At 34.6% G+C, this 12,304-nt stretch overlaps 1 protein-coding gene across 11 annotated transcripts in view; it reads left to right on the top strand.

Annotated features, from left to right (window-relative positions):
* IMMP2L (inner mitochondrial membrane peptidase subunit 2) overlaps positions 1–12,304 on the top strand; it is a 462,993-nt gene that overhangs the window by 30,755 nt on the left and 419,934 nt on the right. The gene's annotated exons all lie outside the window — the stretch shown is intronic.

Below are 12,304 nucleotides of genomic sequence, written 5' to 3' on the forward strand. Positions count from 1 at the left end.
ACTAAATTGTAATGTGGAGGTCTGTGTATCAGACCAAAAGGTGGCAGTGTTTCACTGTTGAAAATATGCAAGGCTAACAGGACAGAAAGTCCATTTCAGCCTTAATGTAATATAGAAATAGAGTGTCAAAGTGTGAATTACTAACACAGTGATATAATACTCATAGTGCATACTTGAATCATTTAAGCTTAAAGTTTTGAATTTTGTAATGCACGCTATGTAGTGTGCAGCAGAATGATTGCCTTTGAAAGCTATATTATCTGACTTCCTTTTTGTCAGATATCTATTCTAATTGTCTAATTTTTTTTTCTACCTCTTCACTGTACTGTTATTTCATGTAACAGTTTTACTGTTAGTTCTTAAAGCAAGAGCTCATGTAGTGGGTTCTTTTTATTTTTAAGAAACTTAATGTTTATTTTATATTCTTTCTTATTGCATGGCATGTAAGAGTCTCTTAAATAATCTAGCTACAAATAAAAAAACCCCACAAATTCATATTTTCAGCACCTATTACAAAGGAACTCCAGTTTGAAGTCAGTGACTGCTTGTAAAATTTGATTTTGTCTCTTTGTGTGCTCCCCTGCCCAAATCATGCTCTAGTAACTTTTTAATACAGTGGATATACTTAGTTGATAATAAACTGACTGAACAGAAGATCATCTTGTTGTTTAATCAGAAAACAGAATGAAGAGTTTCATGCTTGTGGTACCATCCAAACCAGCTGCATTGGTTGCTTTCATTTTCCTCCATGTTCAGACACAATGAGCATTATTTTAGATACTGTGTTGTTTTTTCTCCTTTTTTTATGTTTTGAAAGGCTCATCTACTGTTGGTGGAGCTCAAATACACCCATGTAGAAGAAGTTGCATTGTTATTTGTGTGTTGTACTTAAGTTTTTCTTAATAATTTATGAAGTATCCTGAATAATTGAACTATGGAATTCATAAAACACTCTAAGAACAATACAAAGGAAGTTAAATAATGCACTAATAATATATTGAATATTTTTTCCTCTGAACTGAAGGGTACTTTATATCTCAGTAACAACTTTTAGAATGATTAATATAGGTTTGTTAGACACAGCTTTGGCCTGCCAGTTGATTTTAAAACTTATTGTAATTTAAAGGTTTTCACTGTGTTGCAAAGACTTCTTCCAGTGCTTAGAAGGGGGCCTACAAGGAAGCTGGAGAAGGGCTCTTTATCGGAGATTGTAATGGCAGGACAAAGGGTAACAGCTTTAAACTTAGAAGAGGGAAAATTCAGATTACATATAAGGAAGAAATTCTTTCCTCACAGAATGGTGAGGCACTGGCACAGGTTGCCCAGAGAACCTGTGGATGCCCTGTGCCTGGAAGTGTTCAAGGCCATATGGGCAGCCTGACAAGTTGGGTGGCAGCCCTGCCCATAGCAGGGGGGTTGGAACTAGATCTCTTTCAAGCCAAGCCATTCTGTGATTCTTTGACTTTGAAGGATGAAGTATCTGCATGTGTTTGTTTACCTACGTGAGTTGTTTGAACTACATGAGGCTTTTATTAACAAGTTTTAAATATATTAAGCTAAAATGTTAAACGTTAATATTTTTACCCATTTCATTTGGATTGTTTACTTACAATTTCAATAGCACCATGCTGAATAGGTATGCTGTAAGTACCTATACTCAAGAGTTTTCCTTAGTGATCCTCATATAATGGATTTGGCAGATCTTGGCAAGACAGGAAGAGGGAAGTCAAATTTTACAGTGATATGATGCTGCTTTTTTTGCTCCTGTCAGAAATTCAGATGAGAAGGTGGTGGTGTGATGGAAATAAGCAGATGGATATGTAAACCTACTTGACTGCTTGTAATTTATCATGTCTTTTCTTTGAAAGATGTTATGGTAGGATGGTCTTTTACAGGACAAGAGCTGAGGTTGAATTTCCATGCTGACAGCTTGACCAGGTCTATCTAAGTTGTTCTTCATACTGTCAGAAATAATGTGTCATTTTGAGTAGGTGCTATTTTTATAGCAGACTATTTTTAAAACAGACTGTTGAGATCCCAACCCAGTGAAGTCCAGTGTTAGTAGATGGCCAAAAGCCATCTCTCTTTGCAAAGAGATGAGTTAATCTTGGTGGCCATGGATGACCCAAGAAAGAGTGTCATTGATTATGTCTGTGATTATGGTTGTGATACTGATTGGAAATCCTAAGTGTTTCCTCCATTGTCTAATCAAGATAAACATGTATTTCAGATATTTGCTGACGTGAATTACAAGTGAACACACTGTCCCCAAGTACCTTATGCCTACCTTAGGAGTTAAATTATGACTACATCTTTATGAAAATGTATGATGTATCAAAGTCATATCCCTGACTTTATATCTCAGCTGACATGATGTAGCTGTAGCTGTGCTTCACAACCATAGCTGTGCGATGACATTGTGTGCATGCATGTGCATGTAGCTGCTTTTAGACACAGTGATTAGCATGGCATTTAGTCCTTAAAATTATAAAATCAGAATCAGATAAAACCAGTGGAGAGAACAAGTTGGTTGAAAAGGATGATTTATGGACTTGCAGTTTAATATTTTACAAATGTCTATGTTCCATCCCAACTTTTTAGAAGCTGTTTTATGTTAACATTTTTAGCTTGAATCGTGCTTATTGATACTGGAAGAGACCTCAGTGTTGTGTAATTTTGAATTCAGAATTTTAAAGTGATTCAAAACTGAGGGAAATGAATGTCATCATCTTTAATTTAATCACTTGCTTTAATACTTAACATTAGTATGTTACTGAGAGTTAAAAGTATGTTATTTTCTTTGTGTTGGCAATTTCTTTACTTGTCTTCAAATCTTGATTGGAGAATGTCACATGGCACATGGATTTATCTTTAAAAGTTAAATTAATGCATATTTTTGCCAGACAGACCTTGATCTTTGAGTACCTTTTGTGGTGAAATAAGCATTTTGTTTTGCAATAGCTATGCTGAGGTAGATCCCAACAGATTGTTGAACTTCATCAGATATTGCAGAGTGAGTTATAGGTTTGCAGATGTTTTAGTCCTGAAAATGAGTGCCAACTGGATTGTAGTTGTATCAGTCTGCATCACAATGTGGGCTGCTGAAGCAGGTCCTGGGCATGTGTGCTGCAACTACAGTTCCTAATGCTAATGGAGATCATATTCTTCTATTATATATTAATGGATGTTTTTGCCAACTAACCTACAGATAGTTTGATTTCTCCAGTTTACAAAGGCAGACGTTGAAAAAAGATGCTGCCATGGAAGGATTTGTAGCTCTGCAATTCTTTTTACTTGTTGCTACTGAAAACCTTGTATCTTGAGTGTAAAATCGTTCTGTTTTTATTCCAAAATTCCCAGCTTAATATAGAAAGAAGTTCTTGCAACATGGAATACTGCAAAATTAGTGTTGCATATTTAAAAAAAAAAAAAAAAAAAAAAAAATGTTAACTCAGAGATTTCAAATGTTTTTTTCCCTTAAGCAAAAGCTTGGATTTGGTTAATAGGTTCTTAACAAAGAAGTAGGTTCAATGACTGCGGTATAGAAAAGATTGTTAGATTTTGGATTTTGGATGATGAAATTTCAAAGTTGCATGTATTTGCAGATAGTAATTTTAACCTTTGGAAACTATACTACTTCTCTACCTTTTACAAGGTGTGACTTAGAGCAGAAACATGATTGGTAGATTGCCAGGTATCCATCCATTTCTAATTTAAAAAGTATGTTTATATGTTACAAAAATAACTATGCTAATGTGATCCAAAAAAGTTTGAGGAGCAGTGCACTTTGTTCTCTGCACTCTGAATGCTGGAATGTTTTTGAGTGCTTTTAAAATGCTTCTAAACTTTTGAACTATAACAATGAACTAGAAAAAGACTGTATTTAAAAAAAGCATACTGTTAGGGACAGCAGTAATAATAAGGAATAAATGTATATTTTGTCAGTTTCTTGTAAATTCTCAAAAATGTAATTGCTTTAAATAAAAAATCAAAGTTTGATGTGGAAAAATTTTTAGTGTTTAAAAAAAAAAATCTCAATTCGTATCTGCTATCGCGATGAAGAATATGGAGTAGCTTCTGTAACTGCTTCCACTGACTATAAGATTACTTGCAGGCTTTTTGGTAAAGTCCCTTACTTTTGATAATTACTAAGTATTTTTTGTGTCAGATTATATGTGTGTTTGTACTTTGAAAAATCCAGTGCACATCAACATTCCAGAGGAAGAATCGAAGTACTACATGTGAAATTGTCTCTGATATCTGTTCAGAAATGGAAACTGGAGAATGCAGTTACGATGATTATTTTATGAGATCATTCCATAAGTTTATTCAGATTTGTTTGAATGGAAAGAATCTACCTCTTGAAGGAATGTGGACCTGTTCATATGATAGAAACAAAGGGTTCTCAAAGGGTGTAAAATCAATTCGTACTGTAAGTCCTAGCTAATAGTAATTTCATTAATAACAATAGCCTGGTAAAATAAAGATTACTAAGAATGTATGTATTGAAGGAACTGCCTGGAATTTGAATCAGATATAAAAGAACTTCATATAAATTTCTGACTGATATAGCACAAGTGGATATTTACTGGTTCTTGCATTAATTTTAAGAAAGCTTCTTTCTGACTAAAATATTGAACTGTCTTTTAAGAACACCTCTGCTTGACCTTCTTAAGTCTTCCAATTTCTGTTCTATTTTTGTTTGTACTTAGGTCCCTGTAACAAGTCATCTATCTTCTTGCAGGCAGGACACTGCAAAAGAGGTTGTGCTGACATAGAAGCTAAATAATCACTTTACTTGCTGGGCCTCAGTGACCTCTGAAAATCTTTTCCTATTCTATCCCTTCAGTTAGAAGAAAAAAACCTCTTGTCTTTTCCTGATAAAAATCAAATATGTAGTTTTACTGTTATTATCTGTGTTACAATCAATTCTTAGACCAAGTATCATACTATATATGAATGTATTAATACTGTTGATGAAAGGAAGACTTATTTTATCTTGTATTTATAAGTAAAATCAATTTTAAAATTAATATTTTTAGATAACATGCTATGCTTAGGATGGGTTTAGGTAGGCAATTATTGTGCTACTGTGGAAACTGAACAGTTATAGAGAAAATAAGTTATTGTAGTTATATCTGTGGTTATTTAATTTAAAGTCTATTTATAGAAGTAATAGTTTTACAAGACCTGGTTGTAAGAGTCATGGCAATAGAGAGTATGGGTGCATTCTTTGCACCAAATGCCAACAGATACAGATGGAATGACTTAGAAATTTCTTACTGGCCATTTTGCAACTATAATAATTAAAAAGAAAGATCTCTTTTCTAAGAAGTTAATGATCTGGAAGTCAGTCAGGTGATCTGATCTATTTGTGAAATAACTGTGAGTTGATAGGGAAGAATTGTGTATTATAAGTGGTGCTAGTGAGAACTTCATATTCTGGTTGACTGATTTTATTAGCTCAGTGGTAGTACCTTGCTGTTGAATGAAGAAAAATATCATTGTTTGTTGAATATTGATTAGTGTATCCATTAGAATCCTACACTTAACCATTACATTGAATACTGAGTTAAGCTGATTGGACTAAAGCAAATATTTAATCTTATTCATGCAGAAAACAGTATGTGGCAAAATGCTAATGGAAAAAGAATGAGTTGTCATTCTATTCTGGCAGTACACGTCAAATAATATTATCAAGTCTACATCAAGTATTTGACAAGATACAAGTGGGGCTAGAACCTTACCATAAGATCAGTAATATCTCCTCTAAATGCAGATGTTGAGATTTAATAATCGGTGATCACTACCTGGATCAGCTTTTTAATTTTAGTTTTAGTGCTTTTTTTGCAGTTTTAAAAAATTCTTTTTTTTTTTTTTTTTTTTTTTTTAATTTTTTTCTGCATGTTGTCTTTGCTTTTCATTTCAACTGCAGCACTGAGGAACTTCACCAAAAAAAAAAAAACCAAACCAAAAACCAAAAACCAAAAAAACAACAAAAAAACCCAAACCAGATATACAGGCTCTGATAAATGCTTGAACAATGAGACAATTAACATAAACTTTCATTAAGACATATTTTTGTGAAATGGAGGGAAATTGTTATCTTAAACACCTCAGTAGCATGAGCATTAAAGGTGTTATGCATGGGATCACTAACAAGTCTTTCCTTACTTCAAGTATTTTGGCTCATATCTATTCACACTAGAATTAGTGAGATCTGCAGTTACATAATCCTCAACCAGAGTGGGATGTGAGCAGTAAAACAAGGTACACATGAAGTTTAATAGACATACATATATATGTATTTATATATATATATATATGCAATTCTTTGGAAGGCAAGAAAGGTGGGAGGAAAATTGGTTCTGTTGTGATCTTTAAATTCCATGATGATCAGATAAAGTGTTAGCAGCTAATTAGTAGATAAGGAGGACATATGTTCTGCTGAAGGAGGACTGTTAACAGTAATTTGCAAACTCAAACTCAAGCTGATTTATTTATTCATTCATTTGATTGATTCATTTATTTTTACTTTGCTTTCTAGTGTTCAGGCATATGAGGATGTGAAAAGGGAATAAAAACAGCTACTCACCATTCTGACAAATGAAGTCACTTTTACCTGCCTATATTCAATGGAAAAGGAAACAATACAGAATAGATTTCCAACTGTTCTTGAGCATGAACAGTCAATGGTATTTTGGAGATATTGGGACTAAGTGGACAGCTGCTTGAAATATTACTGAAAGTACAGCCATTATTTGATTGGTTGGAAAACTCTCTGGTCCTTTAATTGTCTGACTTACAGTGTGGTACCTGACTGCCTTGCTAAGGTCGTGTTGAGCTAAAGAAGCTTGAAAGCTGCCATGGCTTACAAAAATGTCACTTTTACCTTTTGAAATATTTATAATTTAGAACCTAGGAACTTGCTATAGTTTGAGCAGAAACTGATGATATGCCTTTTGTGTTGTGTGTACAGAAAGGAAACAGTATATTTTTCCTAAGCTTTTTAAAATTTTCTTTAACCTTAAGTAAATTTGACAACTTTGAGAAGAAAATATTTTATGTATTTTTTTCTCAGTACCTTTCCAACAGCTGAGAAATAATTCCTGGCTACTTATGACTGACATTGCTTGTAGGTAACTATAGCTGGAAAGGTTGTACAAGTCATTGAAATATTCTACATACTCTCATTGCTGAAAGTGGCAGGAAATATGATTATTTCAGCAGCTGGCTGATCATTCCAGTGCTCAATCTGTATAGGCTGTTCATTTAGGGACTTCCTTAAGTAAATTCAGACTGAACAACTTTAATTGTTAGGATAAAATTTCTCGTAAAAAAAAGTCATAGATATCTGTATTGTTATTCTCGCACAAAAAAAGTGTATTGTTGATTATGATATGTATTGATTTTCAGATTGTTTTTTCAGTATGCTTACTTGATAGCTTAAAAATTCAGAGGACTATTAAACTGCAAATAAACCAGCAATTTACTGGAAATAGTTTCCTTTTCTTGAAAGTCAAGAACTTGTGGGGAAGCTAATCTGTGGTTGCTAAAGGAGATATGCATCAAAGTACTTAAACTTAGGTTCCACTGAACTATGAAATGCTGAGTGATGAATTGATGGAATACTAGATTCAGCTTAAGAGTACTTTCTGTTTGGATTAAGATCTTAGCTTCCATAATGCTTTACTCGAATCTGGAATGATTCAAATGTAATACATATTTTAGGTCATACTGATACTGCAGTATCAACTTCTATTATAAATAAGTTCTATTCTCAGGGAGAAATGGAAAAATCTTTTTGTAGAACAGCTCTGAAAATCAGCTTTTCCTTTCTTTTCCATATGAAACCATCATCTTTCAAAGATACCCAATTCCTTAGTATAGGGCCTTGCATACTCCATTGCTAAGTTGTTACCTATGCTAGGATAAAAGTTTTAACAAAGTCATGTGTATAGGATATTAATGTGATTTAGCAATGTTTGAAAGCTAGAACGCCATAATTTCTCTTAATCAATTAAGCTGCTTCTCTTTTTTTTTTTTTTTTCTTTGAGAATATAAAGGGACTGAAGTCCTGTATATAAGCTATTAAACAAATGAATTTGTTTCTATAGTTTTTGAGTGTACAAATATTCTAAGTGCATTTCAGCCTTTCATGCAGCTAGGCAGCTTTTCTTTTGTGTACAGATACTTATTACACAAGATATTTCATAATATTTGTTCTTGGACAAATTATAGTTTAAATACTGCCACAGCTGACTTCATATCTTTTAGTAATAACTTCCCCTAAGCCAGTTTATTCAGTTGTGTTATGAGCAACCATAAATATTAACTGCAGAATGCTACTTCTAGGAATCTGTACATATGCTGACAAAGTGGATTCCGCTTACACATCAAAAATATTTATTTCTGGTGTAATTGGTGAAGCTGGAAGAAAAACCATAGGTCTTGACCTGTGCTGAGTATATTGCGGACATGAATATTTTTACATGTAATAAGCTGAGTCTTGCCTTGTTTTCTGTTTTTTTTTCAGCCTGTTAGCAAAGGCAAAAACAAGGGAATGCCAAATTATCAGGTTTAAGATGATAATTAACCTTATCATCACTGTATTTTCTAGGGAAATTATATTAGGCTGCATTCATGAATGCAACATTAGTCTTTTATGTGCAATCAGCTGCTCCTGGAAAGTGCAGCTGAACAAAATTTCACTTTAAATTCATACATATATAGTTGATCTGTAGAGAATGGATCTTACTGCAGTTGTCAGCTGTGTATCTATTAATTGCAGTGAAATGGAGTCAACATTTTCTTGGAAGTGCACAGGAAAGGGATGAGAGGTAGTGGTCATGATTTTAGCAAGGAAAATTCTGACAAGGTCTAGGACCAAAAAAAGCACAATCATGGCAGTTAAGTCATTAGCCAGAAAGACTTTGAAATCTTCATCGTTGAAGATAATAGAAACTTGACTAGCCAAAACATGAACAATCTAAGCTACCTTTGAAGCTGAGTCTGTTTGGGCCAGATGGTTGTAGTGAATATATCCCAGAGGGTGCTTTGAACCTGAATTATTCTGCTTCTCTACATCTAGTGGAATTTCAAAAAATTGAACTTTTAAGATATGAGACAATTCCTATAGGCTTCAAAGTCACAAGTCAACGTTAACCATTAGTTATCAGATTATTCTTTATGCTCATTTTAATTTATTTCATAATGGAAAATTGTGACATCTAAAAATCTTGTTTTCTAGATGTGGCAGTGATATTAGTCAGACAGATCTAAAAGACCCAGGCTTGACTTAGAAGTCTTTTGTGTCAATAGCTGAAGGTACAGGGAATGTTAAGATTGCGTAGTGGTTTTAGAACTAGGCTGTAAATCCTACAAAGCAGAAACAGTGAGCAGATGCAGGCAGATGCTTGTAATAAAACAATCAGTGTGGTGGGTAGCAGTCTGCATGAAGACAGTTGAACACTGGGTCATGTTTAATGTACTATAGTAAAAGAAACTCCTCTGCAAATGTGTTTGGAGAACAGTTCCCAAGTGAGAAGAGAAGCCTGGAAAAGTACACAAGTAATTGTTTGCTCACTTGGTAAATTTTCAGTTAAGTCTGACTGGATTCATTCATAAGACAGGGTCAACATTTTCACTGTGAACAGGGGAGAAATATATCAGGAATAAAAGATAAAAGCCTCCTAAAATGAAGACAACCAATTTAATATGATAGAAAAATGAAAGTGGTTCAGTTGCAAAGAGAGGGGTTACCTGAAAAATTTAGCATCATGGCTGTAATTTAATGACTCGATGCAGGGAAAATCTACAAGAATCTTTTTCATTTCTCTCATAAATAGAACTTAAATGGATTTGAACTTGACTTGCCTCCTCTGCCAATATAGCAGAATAGATATAGACTGCTACTCTTTAGTCATTCAGCTTATATTCTCCCTAATACTGTAGCTATCTTCTTTTATGGCTATCTTTATGAAATGTAAGAATGTAGCATATGAAAACTCCATTTTTTTTTCCCCTTATCCTTAATATGGATTAACTCAGGAAAAACATTGATTGAAATATAGCCATTTGTGTACAATTTGCAGCTTGGCAATATGAAGAAGTGAATTTTTATGTTATTCAGAGTTTCTTTATCTTATCCAACAAAACAATTGCTCAGGTATCATCTCTGTAAGGCAGATTGTAACATTTTAAGTTACTGAAATGGCTCCAGGAGGACTCGAGTGTTTATAAATTCATGTAAGTAGTTCTTATGAAAACTTTTTCTTTGTAACTTCTTTTTTAGAAGAAACTTTGGTTATTAAGCACAATTTTAAAGAACAGATTTGGAAGCTGAAGACACTAGACTGTTTAAGTTACTGGATGTAAATAAACCATTAACCTATATAGAAAGCTTAATTGTTTTAATTCAAAGGCAGGATATGATTCAGAAGACCATGTTCCATGCATAAAATACACATAATTGACTATTGAATCTCTATTTTCTTTGGCTTGATAAATGAGAAGTTTATGTGTAATGAAAAAAAGAATTGGTTTCTCAACAAAATTGATTCCTCGTGATTGAAAATTTCCACAATATTGAAAACATTTTTCTGTTTTACTTTGATAGCGAGGGAAATGAAGTTGAGGGAGGGAAGATTTAGGTTGGATGTCAGGGGGAAATTCTTTACAGAGAGAGTGGTGAGGTGCTGGAACAGGCTGCCCAGAGAGGTTGTGGATGCCCTGTCCCTGGAGGTGTTCAAGGCCAGGTTGGATGGGGCCCTGGGCAGCCTGGTCTAGTATTAAACATGGAGATTGGTGGCCTTGCCTGTGGCAAAGGGGATGGAGGTTCATGTCCCTTGAGGTCCCTTACAACCCTGGCCATTCTGTGATTCTGTGTGATCTGTGTAGACTGCTCTATGAACTTGTTGCCAAGCCTGTATTTCTGTCTGGGCTTGCCACAGCACGTGTGCAGGAATTTCTGCTTGGCCTTTTTGTATTTCCATGTTTTTTGCTTGGCCCATCTCTCAGATCTGTCCAAATCCCTCTGGATGCTTTCCTTTCCCTCCAGCATGGTGACTGCACCACACAGCTTGGTGTCATAGAATCACAGAATCACCATGGTTGGGAAAAACCTCCAAGATCACCTAGTCAAACCATCCACCTACTACCAATATTTTCCCACTAAACTATGTCCCTTAGTACAACATCCATTTTCTTGAATGTCTCCAGGATCACTGACTCAACCATCCCCCTGGACAGCGTATTCCAGCTTTTGACCATTCTTCCAGAGAAGAATTTTTTCTTAATATCCAGCCTGAACCTCCCCTGGCAAAATTTGAGGCCATCTCCCTCATTGTTGGTTATGCAGCAGAAGAGGCCGACCCCCAACCCTTGCCACAACCTCCTTTCAGGTAGTTCTGGAGAGTGATGAGGTCTCCCCTGAGCCTCTTCTCCAAACTAAACAATTCCAGTACCCTCAGCCTCAGCCATTCCTTTTAAGACTTGTTCTTTGGACCCTTCACAGCAGATCTTCCTCTTTTCCTTTCACATGGATTAAGACGAGGTAAAAGTAAAACCTTAAAATTGCAGTTAACTTAAATTCAAAATACATGATATAATGCAGTTTATGGTTTCAATATATCCTAAGTGTATATCCTAAGGCAACAAAAGAGGTGTCTCTTGGGCAAATTTCTTATGTTATGTGTTGTTTTATATATTTGCTTTAAGGGACAAATTAGTGGCATTTTTAGAACAATAACTTTGATGTTTCAAGAACTAGGGCAACTATAATGAGAGTAGTGTGGTCTTGCCATATGAAGGGAAGTATACTGTCAAGCAAGCAAAAGATAATAGCATCTTCTACACCCAGAAGGCCTGCTATGGTGTTTGTGTCTGCGTAAGATCCCCTCTGCCCTCAGAACAATCTATTTTTAAACTGAAGCTGAGTTTGACCTTAGTAAAAAGGTACTGTTGAAATATTGAAATGCATGATCATGCACAGTGTGTTCCTCGGTCCTATAGGACACTTTTTTCTACAGCAGATGTATGTTACATAGTTTGCAGTTTCCCTGAGTTCAAAGACTTATCTGTTTAACATTAAAAGGGAATCCTTAATTACAAATTATAATCTGTATCCTTAATCAAATAATACTTTAGATGAATTAATGAGGCAGGCTCTTACTTTAATTGTTCTAAACAGCTTAAGATGAGATGGTTTCAGATCTCTGTAGTACAGGAATAGTATCCATAGAGTGTGAGTTGCTGTCTTCACTGTAAATACCTTTTTCTTTTTTTTTTTCTTTTTTATTCCAAG

Source organism: Phasianus colchicus, chromosome 1, assembly GCF_987193195.1.
Source record: "Phasianus colchicus chromosome 1, bPhaCol1.hap1.1, whole genome shotgun sequence".
Lineage (NCBI taxonomy): Eukaryota > Metazoa > Chordata > Aves > Galliformes > Phasianidae > Phasianus > Phasianus colchicus.